The sequence below is a fragment of the Penaeus monodon genome, chromosome 10 (assembly GCF_015228065.2).
Source record: "Penaeus monodon isolate SGIC_2016 chromosome 10, NSTDA_Pmon_1, whole genome shotgun sequence".
Lineage (NCBI taxonomy): Eukaryota > Metazoa > Arthropoda > Malacostraca > Decapoda > Penaeidae > Penaeus > Penaeus monodon.
The window spans coordinates 32,093,920-32,100,506 of NC_051395.1; the positions used below are offsets into that span (position 1 = coordinate 32,093,920).

Consider the following 6,587-nt stretch of genomic DNA (forward strand, 5'->3'; position numbering starts at 1 on the left):
GTCCTGAGGGGAAAGTGAAAAAAAAAATAGTTCAAAGTAAAACCATTGAAATAAAATCGCAAGGCATCACTAAGTGTACATCTTTTCTTATAAGAAATAGAGATCACGTCCAGCTCCTAGAAAGATAAAAACATCAGGCTCTCCCAAGAATTCACTTTTCTTTGTGTGGCTGGAGCAATGTCACCCGGTGTTCTCGGGTCGAAAAGAGGGGCAATAATACACACTGACTGCTACAGACCGACTGTCTTTGGCGGTAAACTAGGTCATATCTATACACTCTGTAACGTCATTAGCAAAATTAAATAATAATATTAAATAAATTCAGATTTCAGTTTTAAAATAACAGGAAGGACGTCATAACATAAATTAAGAAAAAAAATGGTGACCAGAAATACATTTGAAAAGATGTCGTACCTGACTCCATGATGAGTCAGCAAGCAAACTAAGTAACTTATGATAGAAGTAGTAAAAGACAAAAGACAGAGAATGACAATCAGGCAGACTAAAAACAAAAGCACAAAACGAACCAAAGACACACGTAAAGAAAGAACGAAAGAAAAGACGACAAAAAGATAAAACCGCACACGAACGAAGACGCGACTTGAGCGACAAATCCGCGGGAGCGAGAGATATTGTAGGATGCTTGCGGCGAGGGTTGCAGAATGAGAGGGTTCATTACAGCATTAACATCAACAATATTGATAACAGATATGAATTTGAACAAGTCAGAAACGCCTGCCCTCGCCTCTGTCCTTCCAATTTTATCAGTGATGCTTTCTATTCACGTGTCCTGTTATATGCTAGGAAAGTTATCTGGGTACTTTCTTCTAAAGGTCCTCTCGAATAGCCTCTTGCCATTGTGGATATCAGACGAGTATGATTTAGAATAACTAAAACTAATAGCCAAGTAATTAAAGCTAATCACCGTTATTGCTTTCGCTCTACATTAATAGCAAATGTTTAAAAAGAAAAATACAAGACTAAATGTTCTTAAAGTTCGTAGACTTAGAAAGATACAGTTGTTTTTGCAATAATGTTCTATCGACCAGTAAGCATGGAAAAAAGCAATAATTTTCAGATATGTATCTCGTGTTTATGTCAGTGCCTAAACTTAATTTTAATGCACAGTGCTTACATTATATTTCATATTTCTGTTTCGGCAAAGCAGCCACGTGTTATAATGTAAACAAATGATGTAAATGACTAAAGTCAAGCAAGTGCTTATGCGCATAATTAAGTATGTTGTATTTTCGTATCCATTATTTTTCTTTTCAGTATATCATTGAAAGCAATAGAAAAATTTATCTTCGTCTACTTTTTCTGTATGTTTTTATATAAACACATATTTTAAACTCAACAGTACTGTAGCTTGTCAGCTACTCCGACCGCCCAGAGTGGAGGCCCAGGGAACACGCTAACCAACCGCCGCCAGCATCGCCCGGGGCAGCCTTTGGCCCAGGCAAATGGCCCAGGATAAGTGGCTAGATCTAGGCGAAAACATCATACAAGCCCTTGGTCTAGAATTCGCCATTTCTAGCCTGAACGTGCTTTTATTTAAAAACACAAACAAAATAGAGCGCTAATTATGGCTTTAAGCCAAATCGTAACAGTTGAGGGAGTGTACATGCTGCGCCTAAAGATCAAAGGCAATATTTACATATAAGGATACACGACCTTGCCAGGATTCGAACCTGGAATCTTCTGATCCGTAGTCAGACGCGTTTATCCGTTGCGCCACAAGGCCTTTCTTAAAACGACTAATATATGAATACTGTATGAATCTTTGACCCACAACTCGTCTCCAATCTCCTGTAATTCTGTCTCAGCGGCCAAGTTATTTCTAACAAATCAAGCTAGCCAACGACCACATGTAATGAAGTTTTACTAATCAGTTGATTTAGGGTTGTATGAATAGTAAATGCCAAGTTCTTTTCTCAAACGCACACTAATGCCCCAAAAAAACTTATCCAACTGGACAGCGTTATATGAGTGTTCACTAAAGGATTCCTGTGATGACAGTGCAGTCCAATCTATGTAATTTGTATATATTCTTAATTAAGTCTCGCATCATTGGACTAATATACCAGCATGACCGCCGCCACCAACACTTCCCGGGGCAGCCTTTGGCCAAGGGTAACTTCCCAGGTCTGGGCGAAAACATCAAACAAACCCTTGGTCTAGGATTCACCATTTCAAGCCTGACCGTGCTTTTACTTTAAAATACAGCATTATTTTGCTTATAAGCTAAAACTGTAACACAACACAGGCCGGGCCATATGTATGAAGGCCCGGGCGAAACCAGATCTTCGCAAATCTCAAACGAACGACGAACGACCGTAACGCTTGACGGAGTGTATATGCTGCTGCCTAGCAAATACATTAAAGGCATTATTTACATATAAGGATACACGACCTTGCCAGGATTCGAACCTGGAATCTTCTGATCCGTAGTCAGACGCGTTATCGTTGCGCACAAAGGCCTTCTTTTAATAATGGAGTTTCTCAAAATGTAATTAATTAATCTAGCCAACGACCACATATAATGATATTTCACTACTTAATTGATTTAAGGTTGTATAACTAGTAAGACTACATTTCAAGTTGCTTCCTCAACTGTAGACCAATGCCCCGAAACGCCTCATCCAAATGGAGAGTATTATTTAAGCGCTCAAGAAAGGATTCATATGATGACCGTACAGTACAATATGTGTAATTTATGTATATTCATTCTTAATTAAGTCTTGCAACATTAAACTAATATACCAGCATGACTACTATGAACTTCATTATAAATGATGATAAGGGCGTGCTTTAATTTTCTTCAAATCTATGGACGATGAGACGTAATAATCATTTTAAAAAGTAATAATATAATATGGATCAGAAGTAAAAAGACTCAGAAAATTCGAAGTCTGTCCAAAACATTATTTTCCGACGATTACTGCGGCCGTGTTTTTTTTAAAACAAATGTCTTGTCATCTAATGGTTAAATGACCGTGCACCATCTATACTACATTGCTTTCGTGTACCAGCTGTAAGCTGCAGTCTGCATAATGGAAATTTTGGTTACTGTATTTTGTATTATGTATTAAATAGTTTTTTTTTAGAAGAAAAGTTATAGATAATCATTTATTCATTCTTTGTAAGTACCACCCCTATGCGCAACACTTAGGGATGGGGGGGGGGGGGGTGGCGGGTAGTCGGTCACCTCACTATGCAAAATGAAATAGAGAAAACAGTGTTGAATTCCTGGCTTAAGTTGATAACTGAACTTATTTATGACTGATCATTTACAATTGATTATAATGAAAGTGATTTTTCCATTAACGAATACAAAGAATTATCTTGACCCAGTTACCAATGATAGTTTTCATTAATTGTCGTATACAATCGGCATTAACATTATATATATATACATATATATTTTATATATATATATTTTATATGTATATATATATATATTATATATATATATATATATATATATATATATATATATATATATATATATATATCACTCGACCTTGTCTGCCTTTGAAGATGAAGTTCAGTATGCTGTCACATGTTGCAGTTGAGCAGCATCTTCCAAGAAAGGTGCTCATGTATTACTAAAATTCTAATTCAGTCTTTTGATTTGCAGTCTTGGTTATCAACACCTCATTATTTCAGAAACGGGGCCTTACAAAGTGACACAGAAACGGAAACTGTCTATTGTGTCTATTGTTGTAGTTGTTTCCATTGTAGTTCTAGAATCCCGTTTCCCTTTCTGTTGTCCATATACTTTATAACCATTCCTAAAGGAACAATTGTCTGGGTAAGAGTAGATAACATATAAATGAATATCAAGGTCCAGTACACTCATACTAAAGGCGTTCATTAGTCAATGACACACCACCTTGCCAAGATTTGAACCTGGAATCTTCTGATCCGTAGTCAAAGTTTTAAATACACGCTAATACTCACGTAGGCTGTCAGTTAAAATTTTCTTCTATCATCTTTTTACAATTTGTTCTCTTATAAACTGTTCAAATTCTATACCATAATTTTTAAACTAGCAGATGGCCACACACATATGAAATACAAGCCAATACACTCATGGTCAAAAGTATTTTCCTGCTGAAATACTGAACACCTTAAAACTGGTTGCATTACATCTGTGTACGAGATGTCATTCGAAACGGCTATGAAGTGTTATTAATAAATAGACACAGTCAATTCTATCTCACTGAATTGATACAGCATCACTAGTGTTACTTAAAGGCTGTTTTCACCTTGATTGACCCCTTATTCTCCCTCTTGAGTTAAACATGAAGTTCTTCTGTTTTTCTGCACCGTCTTTAATTCCACGTGTGTGCCCTACCGAAAGGGGGCGCTTGTTTCCATCCAAGTTGAGAAGTAGGAACAAGGAAATATGAACTGGATCGAAGACTGGACAGTGACTGGACAAGGGGGTCCCTGAATAGGATTTTATCAGATTTTTTTTTTTAAGTATCTTTTCTGTTGAGTAATCAACCATTTTGTCTACTTAGTATTGGTACCCAAAGTTCGCCATATTTCGTTGAACAGATGAGAATTAATTTTTATAAATGCATTTATTCATACCCAATAGGTCATTTTCATAATGTAACAATTTTCAGATGTAACTGCATCAGATATTTCAGAATTTTTTCATTTATATTTTATTTTATATATTTTTTTTCAGGGGGGGGGATTCTCAATATATACATTCAATCACTGTATGCTAGAAGAAGTATATAGAACATACAGTAATCAACTGGTGTTGATTATCTATCAATCCATTTCTTGACGAAAAATATAATTGCGTATTGTCAACCAATTTTCATACACAATAATCGGTAACATATCGTATATTTTCTTTTAATTTCGTGCCGTTCTCTCATCCATAAAGTTATGTCATGGATAACTGAATAGTACTGTTAAGCATATGGATCAATGTGCTAAGTAAAGCAAATGCCTATGTATGATATTTTGCTTTAATATTGTCAAAGTTATTCATGAGCGTACATTCATACCGCGCTCTTTCGGCACTCTCCACCAAGACAAACTCGTCCCCAAGTGACGCTCGCGGAGCGCAACATCACAATTAAACATAATTAATAAGTGCTATACGCGGATTATCGTTATACTATCATTTCGAATAAATCAGCAATAGTAACACACTGTACTTTATTTTATTGTAATAGCTTCTCGAGTCCTAAACTACGTTATGAAAAGGTGCCTTGATATTCACAAGAAAATATTTATTCTCTTTATAGCTCCCTGGTATCTTGACATCGTAGGTTGCATTTTTATCACTGTAAATGGTGTACGACGCAAGGCAATAAAAAAAAAAAAAGTTTAACTACAAATTCGCGTTTGCACACTTGCGCATGTGATGGTCAGAGTGAATGAGGTGGTTAGGCAGGAGTACCCCGCAAGTCCCTACTACCTTACTTGCGAGTATCATTCCGTTGTGAGATCATGAGAGAGGGAAAAAAATATATGTATATATGTGTGTGTGTATACCAATACATGAATTATCTACATGATTTATTGAGATTTATTAAAAGTTAATTAAAAAATCTATGCCCGCCTATATGCACTTGTAGCAAAGATGCCATTGCCAAGCTGTCAGGTGGCATCCTACAGCTGTCATCTCCCCGCCAGCCTCCCGCGATTAATGCGATTAATGAAGTAAAGAGGTGAAGAAATCCAAGGAGGTGGGGTAAGAAGGTAAAGTGTTGAAATTATAAGGAAGTTAGAGGTTAGAAAAAGCAGGGGGCGAAACCCCTTGCGTGGTTTGTTTCTTTATCTCTGGTTCATGTCTGGAATATCGAGGGGGGGGGGAAGTAATTGTTTTGATTTTATATTTATGTTTTGCTGCTGTGTTGGCAAATGTTATTAATAAAATTGATATGTTAAAGTAAACACTTCTTTTTCTTTTTATAATAAATATATATATAATCATATATATATTTATTTGTTTATATATTTTAGTTTATTTACGTTTTATTATTAATATTTATTTTTAGAGTAACTAGGTTAATGGAACTAAGAGAAAGGATTAAAGGAATTATTTTTTTTATTTTCTTTGTTTATTTATTTTTTTATAGCTACTTAATTAACGAGAAACGATTAGCAATTAGTGATTAGGCTTAAGATAAGGTAAATTAAAGTTAATGGCTACATGACTACAGACAACTGTTAACTTTTTATTTCATTTTATATTATTATTATTATTTTTTTTTTAATGCTGTAACAAGAAAAACTAATGCAAAAAAAAGAAGAAAGCAGTTGGGAGTTCCAGGGCTGGTCGAGAGATATAGAATGTAGTACAAAAACGTGAAGTAATGGGTGATGAAGGGGAAGTAAAGCTAGACAGAGACAGGAGGAAAGCGGGTGAAGTGAGATGTGGGACGAGTTGATGTGAGTGATGAGAAAACAATGTTAGGATATCTGCTTAGAGAACCGGATCAAGTGTTTAGATATTCATATGTGGGGGGATTGAATGCTGTGACAACAGGGTCTGACTTTCAAGAGGGAGGGGACCAATGGAGAGCAGAAAAAACTTTAAAAAAGATTTCCCA

At 35.7% G+C, this 6,587-nt stretch overlaps 1 non-coding gene across 1 annotated transcript; it reads right to left on the reverse strand.

The window, feature by feature from the left end:
• Positions 1–1,670: 1,670 nt before the first annotated feature.
• Positions 1,671–1,744, reverse strand: Trnar-acg. The gene has a single exon. It is a non-coding gene; the product is annotated as a tRNA-Arg (tRNA).
• Positions 1,745–6,587: the final 4,843 nt, after the last annotated feature.